This window comes from Podarcis liolepis (genome assembly GCF_965112155.1).
Source record: "Podarcis liolepis genome assembly, chromosome: 13".
In the NCBI taxonomy this organism is placed as follows: domain Eukaryota; kingdom Metazoa; phylum Chordata; class Lepidosauria; order Squamata; family Lacertidae; genus Podarcis; species Podarcis liolepis.
In genome coordinates this window covers 54419596-54431362 of record NC_139573.1, presented here as the reverse complement: position 1 = coordinate 54431362, position 11767 = coordinate 54419596, and positions in this window count along the sequence as shown.

The window sequence follows — 11767 nt, the reverse complement described above, 5'->3', positions numbered from 1 at the left end:
GTGTGGAATTTGTAATATTGTTCAGTGTCGCCTAACGTGTGAAGATTCTTGTACAGCGGTACCTCGGTTTTCGAACAGCTTAGTTCACAAACCACTTGGAACCTGAACGCTGCAAAACCAGAAGTAGGTGTTCCATGGCTTTAAAAGAGGGTTAGGCGACTGAACGGAGGAGAGGGCAGTCAAAGGCTGCTAGTCCTGATGGAGACAAAATGCTTCAGAAAAGCCGTTGCAGGAAGTCCCAGGTGGGCAGAGGGCACTTGGGCTCAAATCCTGCTTGCGGCTTCCCCACACACATCTGGGTGGCCCCTGGGAGAAGAAGAGGCTGGACCAGAGGGGCCCTTGGCCTGATCCTGCTGGCCCTTCTTGTGCGGTTCCTAAGCCCCCCCTCCTTCCCCCTGTCCCATCACCTCTGAGACAAGAAGACTTCATCTGGGCTCCAGTCCCTCCCGGGATGCGGCGGCTGCCAGGCTGAGTCTTTCCCTCCCTGCAAAGGAAACAGAGACATCAGCAGGGGCCTGGCTCCCAGCCACGCTAGCCCCACTCTGGGGCGGGAGGGGGGGGGACACCTGGGAAGGGGCATTTCCTCCTACCTGATCTTATAAGCTTTCCCCACTTGGCCTCTGTATGGGCGTCTCGGCTCCTTCCCAGCCAGCCTGGCACAGAAACAGCGGCCAAAGTCTCCTCCCTCTCTGAAATAACTCAATATGATGTTTTAATGGGAGGAAACTGGCTGCTGCTTCTGCGCCAAGCAGGGCCGGGAAGGAGCCATGCCCACATGGAGAAGCAATTTTGTGGTCTTGCGTGGTGGTTCTCAAATCAGTCTTATTCATGTAAGCCTTTTTTCATAAATGCCTCTACAGCATAAACACATATACTCAACTTGTAAGGAGTTCTCCCTGCTCCATGCAAATTTTCCCTTCCTCTTACCTGTTCTATTTATATGGTGGCTTTAGCTTGTACTGCTCCCCTCCTCCCTAGCCCTGTTTGCTCAGGTTGTCGCCACAACCTCCTGGCACATGTGGGGAATGGATTTCCCATGGAATTAATATACCACGATTTCGAAAATGCCATTTTTATACATGGTGGCCTCCCCTTCTTCACGGCACCACAGCAGCCTCTGCGCCCTGCCTGTCTTAAGACCGGGGAGACAGAAAGGAAAATGAAAACAGAGCCCCCCTGTTGTCACAGAGGTTCCATATGGGAAATGCCAGGGAACCCAGAAGTCTAAACTGACGAATCCTGGCTTATGTCTTTCCGCAGGACTCCGGGACCACCCTGGACCCTCAGCCTTTCACTGTTGGCTCCTTGCGTCAAATTAAGGAGTCTAAGGAACCTCTTTGTAAAGGGTCACACGCAGTGATGGTGTAAACAAATACGTAATACAAAATAAATCTCACTATGTTTCTGCCTCATGCAAGCTAAAGCCCGCTAGAGACCTTTCCCTTGAAACCATAGGCTGTGTACCCACCATACCTTTGGGGCTCATCCCCACTTCCCCTTGGGTCGTGTGCCCAGCAAGCTCAAGTGTGTTAACAGATTTGCTCTTTGCTAGACGGGCCAGCCTGGTTTGCAAAAGTCAGCCCAGGAATTCCTTGTCCGGCACAGTTGTGCAGCCTGTGCTTTCATTGAAATCCCAATTAATCAAAATTCTACCGTTTATCTATTTCAAGGGTTCGGGGGGTGGGTCTCCTGAAAATGTTTAACAGTATTTTTCCTGCACAGTTTTTAATGCTACTATTGTTGTGAACCGATGCATGATTATAAAGTAAGTAAAGCTTATTTTTAAAGTTCCCAGGTTGATGCCTCATTCTTTCTTAAGGGGGGCAAAGGGAGGGAGGGAAGGCAGCTAGCTTCATAGCTGGACTCGCTCAATACAAGGTTATGCAGCCTGATTCCTATCCTTTTAAGTTTGCTGTCAAGGATGGGATTTTAAAACTCTGTTTTTAAGGACCCGGTGGCAACCCTACTTCAGGTATACAGGACCCACACTGTGAATGGTGCTCGCAAATGTACTGGGAGCCATCATAGATCCTTTAGGACCAGTGTTATATGGTCCTGGTGGCTGCTCCTAGGTTTTTAGTTTTTGCTGTCAAACAGAGGATTTAAAAACTGTTCATCTCACATTTGTGGGTATCTGGAGGGATAAATTTCAATTGAGGCAAAATCCTGAAACTTTGGGAAATTCTCTTTAAAATGGTCTGCAACATATTTAGGAACGATGAGTCTGTAGGTTGTCATTTGAATGGAATTACCCCGAGACTTCAAGGTGTGATGTGTACACAGCCTTAGAGTTAAGAAAATAAAGGCATGGAAAGGCCATGTAGTTCAACCTTGTAAGCAACCAGATATTCACAACAGAAAATATAATGTGGGGATTAAAGCTGAGAACCTGCCAAGCTGACAACATCTGTGGACAAGTCAAACCAGGGAGCCAAGCCACATGTACCTGTAACAGGTAATAATAATAATCCCCTTCATGGATCACTGCCTTGCCGTGGCGAAGGGGCTTGAATAACTCAGAGAAGCTATGAGCTATGCCGTGCAGGGCCACCCAAGATGGACAGGTCATAGTGGAGAGTTTTGACCAAACGTGATCCACCTGGAGCAGGAACCGGCAAGCCACTCCAGTATCCCTGCCAAGAAAACTCCATGGACAAAGACAACAGGCATATAAAAGTTATGACGCTGGAAGATGAGCCCCTCAGGTCGGAAGGCGTCCAACATGCTACTGGGGAAGAGCGGAGGACAAGTACAAGTAGATTCAGAGCTGATGAAGCGGCTGGGCCAAAGCCGAAAGGACGCTCAGTTGCGGATATGCCTGGAAGCGAAAGGAAAGTCCAATGCTGTAAAGAAAAATATTGCATAGGGACCTGGAATGTAAGAACCATGAACCTTGGTAAGTTGGATGTGGTCAAAAATGAGATGGCAAGAATAAATATTGACATCCTGGGCATCAGTGAACTAAAATGGACAGGAATGGCCGAATTCAGTTCGGATGACCATCATATCTACTACTGTGGGCAAGAATCCCATAAAAGAAATGGAGTGGCCCTCATAGTCAACAAAAGAGTGGCAAAAGCTGTATTGGGATGCAATCTCAAAAATGATAGAATGATCTCGATACGAATCCAAGGCAGACCTTTTAACATCACAGTAATCCAAGTTTATGCACCAACCACTGGTGCTGAAGAAACTGAAATTGACCAATTCTATGCAGACTTACAACACCTTATAGAAGTGACACCAAAGAAGGATGTTCTTCTCATTATAGGGGATTGGAATGCTAAAGTAGGGAGTCAAGAGATAAAAGGAACAACTGGCAAGTTTGGCCTTGGAATTCAAAACGAAGCAGGGCAAAGGCTAATAGAGTTCTGCCAAGAGAACAAGCTGGTCATCACAAACACTCTTTTCCAACAACACGAGACGACTCTACACATGGACATCACCAGATGGGCAGCATCGAAATCAGATTGATTATATTCTCTGCAGCCAAAGATGGAGAAGCTCTATACAGTCAGCAAAAACAAGACCTGGAGCTGACTGTGGCTCAGATCATCAGCTTCTTATAGCAAAATTCAAGCTTAAAATGAAGAAAGTAGGAAAAACCACTGGGCCGGTAAGATACAATCTAAATCAAATCCCTTATGAATACACAGTGGAAGTGAGGACCAGGTTTAAGGATTTAGATTTGGTGGACAGAGTGCCTGAAGAACTATGGATGGAGGCTTGCAACATTATACAGGAGGCAGCAACGAAAACCATCCCAATGAAAAGGAAATGCAAGAAAGCAAAGTGGCTGTCCAACGAGGCCTTACAAATAGCAGAGGAGAGAAGGCAAGCAAAATGCAAGGGAGATAGTGAAAGATACAGGAAATTGAATACAGATTTTCAAAAAATAGCAAGGAGAGACAAGAAGGCCTTCTTGAATGAGCAATGCAAAGAAATAGAGGAAAACAACAGAATGGGAAGAACCAGAGATCTGTTCAAGAAAATTGGAGATATGAAAGGGACATTTCGTACAAAGATTACTATAATAAAGGACAAAAGTGGTAAGGACCTAACAGAAGCAGAAGACATCAAGAAGAGGTGGCAAGAATACACAGAGGAATTATACCAGAAAGAGATGGATGGCTCGTACACCCCAGGTAGTGTGGTTGCTGACCTTGAGCCAGACATCCTGGAGAGTGAAGTCAAATGGGCCTTAGAAAGCACTGCAAATAACAAGGCCAGTGGAAGTGATGGTATTCCAGCTGAACTACTTAAAATTTTAAAAGATGATGCTGTTAAGGTGCTACACTCAATATGCCAGCAAGTTTGGAAAACTCAGCAGTGGCCAGAGGATTGGAGAAGATCAGTCTACATCCCAATCCCAAAGAAGGGCAGTGCCAAAGAATGCTCCAACTACCGCACAATTGCACTCATTTCACACGCTAGCAAGGTTATGCTTAAAATTCTACAAGGAAGGCTCAAGCAGTATATGGACTGAGAACTCCCAGAAGTGCAAGCTGGATTTAGAAGAGGCAGAGGAACCAGAGACCAAATTGCAAACATGCGCTGTATTATGGAGAAAGCTAGAGAGTTCCAGAAAGACATCTACTTCTGCTTCATTGACTATGCAAAAGCCTTTGACTGTGTCGACCACAGCAAACTATGGCAAGTTCTTAAAGAAATGGGAGTGCCTGATCACCTCATCTGTCTCCTGAGAAATCTCTATGTGGGACAAGAAGCTACAGTTAGAACTGGATATGGAACAACTGATTGGTTCAAAATTGGGAAAGGAGTACGGCAAGGCTGTATATTGTCTCCCTACTTATTTAACTTATATGCAGAATTCATCATGTGAAAGGCTGGGCTGGATGAATCCCAAACTGGAATTAAGATTGCCGGAAGAAATATCAACAACCTCAGATATGCAGATGACACAACCTTGATGGCAGAAAGTGAGGAGGAATTAAAGAACCTTTTAATGAGGGTGAAAGAGGAGAGCGCAAAATATGGTCTGAAGCTCAACATCAAAAAAACAAAGATCATGGCCACTGGTCCCAATACCTCCTGGCAAATAGAAGGGGAAGAAATGGAGGCAGTGAGAGATTTTACTTTCTTGGGCTCCATGATCACTGCAGATGGTGACAGCAGTCACGAAATTAAAAGACGCCTGCTCCTTGGGAGAAAGGCGATGGCAAAGCTAGACAGCATCTTAAAAAGCAGAGACATCACCTTGCCAACAAAGGTCCGAATAGTTAAAGCCATGGTTTTCCCAGTAGTGATGTATGGAAGTGAGAGCTGGACCATCAAGAAGGCTGATTGCCAAAGAATTTATGCTTTTGAATTATGGTGCTGGAGGAGACTCTTGAGAGTCCCATGGACTGCAAGAAGATCCAACCTCTCCATTCTTAAGGAAATCAGCCCTGAGTGCTCACTGGAAGGACAGATCCTGAAGCTGAGGCTCCAGTGCTTTTGGCCACCTCATGAGAAGAGAAGACTCCCTGGAAAAGACCCTGATGTTGGGAAAGATGGAGGGCACAATGAGAAGGGGACAACAGAGGATGAGATGGTTGGACAGTGTTCTCGAAGCTACAAACATGAGTCTGACCAAACTGCGGGAGACAGTGGAAGACAGAAGTGCCTGGCGTGCTCTGGTCCATTGGGTCACGAAGAGTTTGACACGACTAAACGACTAAACAACAACAACAACAACAACAATTCTTTGCCACTCATCTCCTCTGGGGCTCCTACCTTCAGAGTTCCTTCTCATTATCACTTGTCTCAGCAAGTCTCTCACCATCATCTGACAGGCATCCCTCTTGCAGGTCACTGTAAGGCTTGCATGCAAAGCAGCACTTTGTGACATCAGCTGGCAAAGAGGGGCCAGGCTGCTGGGTTGCCAGGCAGCTTAATTAAGAAAAATAAAATGGGGGGCGGGTGTCAAAGTGTGCTGGGATGAGGCCCCCGTGGGTCAGGCCAGAGGGTGCTGTTGGGGTGTGTGGTTGTGCCTCCCCTTGTTCTGCTTCTTGCTCCCCTGCCCGTTCCTTTAGCTGCTTGATGGAATCATAGCATAGCAGAGTTGGGAGGGATCCCAAGGGTCATCTAGTCCAACCCCTAACAATGCCAGGATCCTGCCCACAGCCAGCCCTTGAAGGGCTCTAAACTCTGACCATCTTCTTACCAGCCAGATGCACAGACCCCTTGCAATTCTGCCTGGGGTGGAGAAAGGGGACAGAGAACCATTTTGCTCTCTCTCTTTCAGAACATGGATTTGAGAGCCATGCCATGCAGATCTCTCAATATCTCAGGGACCATGACAGGAAGGAGGGACGAAGCTTGTTTTCTCCTGCTCCAGAGGCCCTCAGGACCTGAAGCTACAAAAAAGGAGACTCTGACTCAACTTCAGGAAGAACTTTCTGACACCAAGAGCTGCTTGACAGTGGGAAGAAATCCCTCGGAAGGCGGTAGACTCCAAGGAAGGTTTTTCAGGAGTTGGGATGGCCATCTGCCATGGATGCTACAATTCCCAGGATCATTTAGGGGAAGACACCTGCTTTTTAGAACAGAGGAGAACCCGCAGCTCACTTTCCCTAATTTCCTAGGAAGCAGGAATAGGAAGCTTCTAATAAGATGACTTGACAGAGCAGGATGTCTAAAATATTGCTCCAAAAGTTGGGACTGTTGTAGCTTTAAAGAGTACAGCAGAGTCCTTGCAAGAGGGACTTCTCCACAGCAGGGCAGCCAGCCTTCCCAAGTTGGATTCCAGAATTCTGGTTGAGAGTAATGATTGGAGGAGGCTTGGAAAGGGAGTTTGAATGTTGGGGGGCGGGGAAGAGACAGTTGAGAGCAGTGGGTTCTAGAAGGGGGCACTTGGTGGGGGACCTGAAGCTGGGCTGGGCAGCTCTTCAGCTTAGGATCAGTATGAGAGTTGCCATCGCCCTCATTTGACAGTGGCCAAAAAGGAACAGAGACGCAGAGAGGGACTGTGAGTCTCCTGTGGAGGCCGGGGAATGTGGCAGTCCCATGCCCAGCGAAGAGGGGCTCTGCCAACTGTGCAGGAACAGGATCCCCCCCCCCCAATTGTGAACCTGCTTCTTCAGAGGGAGTACAACTCTAGCCACAGCAGACATTTGCCACCATGGTAAACACTCCAAAGGCATACATTTATAAAAGTTTATAATAATGAAACAGTAGTAGAATCAAAGAATTGGAAGGGACCACGAGGGTCATCCACTCCAACCCCCCTGCAATGCAATGATATTTTGACCAATGTGGGGCTTGAATCTATGACACTGAAATTAAGAGTCCCATGCGCTACCAACTGAGCTATTCCCTCCTTCCAGTAATACTGCATTTTCCAGCACATGATTGATGAAGGTACATATGCCAGGGAGTAGGAATTGTGCTTCAGAACTCAGTCCTAAGAACAATCATTATTAGTAATTACAACCATAAGATTTAACCCTCAAAATTAAGTGAAGAATCCAACCACATGTGTCCATCCCTCATATAACCAGTGAGGGAGGCTACACCACCCTATAGCACCTCCAAGCATACATTTTCACCCAATGCATCCTAGTTATCCCACAATGCTCTAAGTCACCCTGTTAGACTCATAATCGGGAGTTTAATGAAGTTTGATGGCTCCCATTTTAAAAATCCCTTTTTAAATGCACAAGTTATAATCACTGTGCAGAGGCTGTGCCAAATACAGTGGTGCCTCGCAAGACAAAAAGAATCCGTTCTGTGATTCTCTTCGTCTAGCGGTTTTTTCGTCTTGCGAAGCAAGCCCATTGACGGATTAGTGGATTAGCACTATTAGCGGCTATTAATGGCTTTTAGCGGCTTATCTGCTGATCAGATCAGCTGATAAGCGGCTTAGCGGCTTAGAAAAAGGGGGGAAAGGGGGGGGGAAAACAGCAGGAACTCGCAAGACATTGTCGTCTTGCGAAGCAAGCCCATAGGAAATTCGTTTTGCGAAGCACCTCCAAAACGGAAAACTCTTTCGTCTAGCGAGTTTTCCGTCTTGCGAGGCATTCGTCTTGCGGGGCACCACTGTACAGTATTTGCCACAACCGTATAAGAAACCACCAAGGATAAGCTGCAGCTGAGTCTAGAGAAACTTCCAGGACGCAAGAAATACCGTATTTTTTGCTATATAAGACTCCTAAAAAGTAAGGGGAAATGTGTGTGCGTCTTATGGAGTGAATACAGGATGCGCAGCTATCCCAGAAGCCAGAACAGCAAGAGGGGTTGCTGTTTTCACTGCGCAGCGATCCCTCTTGCTGTTCTGGCTTTTGAGATTCAGAACATTCTTTTTCTTGTTCTCCTCCTCCAAAAACTAGGTGCGTCTTGTGGTCTAGTGCGTCTTATAGAGCGAAAAATACGGTACTTGCGAACGTGCAACACAAGTGAACATCCCGGGGCCAGGGTTGGTTTGATGCTAGTACACCAATGAAGCAAAAGCGGAAAACCCAGCCAGCACTTCCCCGTGTACACAGCGTGTAATGTGAGAATATGACCCGTGTATGGGCAACCAGTCACGGCCCACCTTACACTCACCGGCGGCTTCGGAAACTGGCTCCGGGAGTGTTGGCTTTTTGCAGTATAGTGACGCTGCAGAGAGCTTGCTGGGGAGATCATGCATTAAAAAGAAAGGACTCAAAAATAACTTAAAGAAGGTTTTAATAAGAAAAACAAAAACTCCATTTACACTAAATACATCAACAAACCAAACCAGACCCAACCACCAACCCATCCCCCAGGGTAATGGGAGAGCTAGGTGCTGCTCCTTATATACTCTACCCAAATGCTGACACACCTTAATCAAATACAACTCAGCAGCACCTGCTACGTTTCACAGCTGTAAAGCTGGGTCTCGTTAGTTTTGCTCTGGCCCTTGCTCCGGCCCCTTAAAGACATACACATGGAGTGGAACAATGATGAACCTTTACATTTAAAGAAACAATTCAACATTTCCCCTGCGGTTCATCATTGTGGAACAAAAACATAAAGCATACTTTGTACATGTTTTTCATGTGTAACGTAAACAGCAACCTATGATGTTTGGTATGTTTAAGGTACATTACCACTCTCTTAAGAGCAGAGAAACATTGCATAGTGGGCTTTTCCACACTGTGAAGCATCTTTTAACAAAAGCTTAACTGTTTCATATTTTACACTTGGTGAATAGCACAAATCATAATCTTCACCTGGAATTTGTTGAAAACCCCTAGCAACTAATCTTGCCTTGTACCTTACAACTTCATTTTTGTCATTCATTTTAACTCTATAAACCCATTTTGAATCAATAAGTCTCATATCTGGGGTTTGTGGTACAAGAGACCAAGTGTTATGCTCTTTTAAAGAAGCTATCTCGGAGTTCATAGCTTTATACCAATTTACAGCTTGGTGCTTAGGTAAATTCTGAACATCATTGTAGCTTTTTGGCTCAAAAACCGCCTTATTGGCATACACAGTATTAAAATGTTCATCTGCATAACGTTGTGGCTTCTGCCTCTTTCTATCTGAACGTCTCAGTCCGGAAGGAGAGTCAGACTCCTCAGACTTAATGGGACTCAGTGAACTACTAGTTTCAGGTTGTAAATCATCATTGTCAGACTGAAGAGGTGCCTGTAGGCTAAGCTCACGGTCAGAAAACTCAAGAGAATCTAACCTCCCCTCAGGTGCCTGTGACTTTAAATCAAACAAATTATCAGATTCAATAGGCTTTTTGTCTTTTTCTATTAATTCAGAAGCACCATTTCCTCCTGCTGCTGCTGCTGCTTCCTCTTCTTCCTCAGTATCATTTATACCATCAGTATCTTGGAAAACAGCAACCCCATTCCAATTTACAGTTTGTATCATGCTTCTGGTAATATGAAATTTGCCAGTTGCTGGTATGTAAATTCTGTACGCCCCCTGCTGGTAGCCCATTAATTTTCCCTGAACACTACGTTCACCCAATTTCTGCTTAGCAGGATAATGCATAATTACATCTGAACCCCAAATACGTAGGTATTTCAGATTAGGGCGTTTTTTAAACAACTTCTCATAGGGGGTGACATCTAAACCAGAATGATAACTGCGATTTCTAACATAACAAAAAGCATGGAGTGCTTCAGCCCAAAAGTCTTTGGGCAGATTAGCATCGTGCAGATAAGTTTTAACCCCTGCCTGCAAGTCACGCTGCACAACTTCAACAAGCCCATTTTGCCAGGGACTTCGGGGGCAAGATAACTCATGAGTAGTCCCCTGCGCTTCCAGGAATTTCTCAAAATCCTCAGAAACAAATTCCCCGCCCCGGTCAGAAAACAGGTTCTTAATTGGTTTGTTAAAGTGCGTTTTTACCCAGTTGCAAAAAACCTTGTACTTCTCAAATGCTTGGGACTTCTCAGCTATTGCATAAGTCCAACAATATCTACTATACTGGTCTATCAGAGTAAGCCAGTACTTTGAACCTCCTAATGATGGTGGGAGTGGCCCAACTAAATCACAATGTACACGCTCAAATGCCTCAGTTACTTTTCTATCTGAGCACCTGCCCTTGCGTGCAACCTTAATCTTATTCTTGCAACAGGATAGACATTGCATAAAGAATTTGCATGGTTTTAAGTTGAGGCCATTGACAATATTCTTTGTCTTAATAACATCAGCAAAATTCAGGTGTCCCAGAATTCTGTGCGCCATGTGGACACACCCAGAATGTGGTCTTACATTCCTCAACCCCTGGCTTGACTGTGCTGCTCTGCAATTTATAGGCGATTGGGAGTAGGTGCGAAAATACAGTCTATATAAACCATCAGATTCCCGAGCATACAATAGACGTTTGTTCCTCTCGAAAAACTCACACATAGACTTTAAGAAACGCACAGTTATGCCTTGACGGGCAAAGCACCTTACTGACAATAAATTGTCCACTGACGGGCAGTAAATGCAGTTCGCTATTGTAATGTTTAAAGAGTCAAGTTTAACGGTACCTCTGCCAAGCGACTGCAAGACTTGTGAATTGGCTAAATGTACATTACCAATTTCCTCTTCGAAAGAAATAAACAAGCTTCGATCATTGCAGAGATGCTGCGATGCTCCTGAGTCGACAACAAAAGACTTCCACTTGGCACCTTTAATTCTTCTACGATCTTTAGTCCGAGCGTGAAAAGCTCGCGGCTCGTTTCTGTCTCTACTATACGATGCCGGCTGCTGGGCTGACAACTGTGATTGACGAACAGAAACAGGCTTGGGAGTACTTTGCTTTCTTTTGGCTCCGCAGTCCCTTGCAAAATGTCCTTGCTTATTGCAGAACCAACAACGCTTTGCAGCTTTAAATGCAGTTGTATCACCACAGGTTTGCATATGGCGTTCCTCATTCTTTCTGGAAACAGGAGTGCTTATGGCACAAGCCTCCCTTCTATCCAACTCGCCCATTAATCTTGCCGTTACCCCTTCCACAGTTAATTGTGCTGGTGGAACGGCAGATATCTGGCTAGCTATACCATCAAAGTCCTCATTAAGGGAACAAAGGATGATAAAAACATACTGAATATCAGGTACCTCCATGTCCCTTCGAATTAACTCGCCGCGTATTGCCTCCAGACGTCTCAAGTGTGCTGCCAAATCACCACCAGGCTGCAACTTCGTCTGGTACAACTGCTTGAAAAAGGTCAATGCAGACGCTGACTCTTTTCTAACATGCACTGCTGCAAGACTGTCCCACATTTCTTTGGCAGTTTTCTTATTTCTTATATTGACTACTTGCTGGTCGCTGACTGCCAAATTAATTATC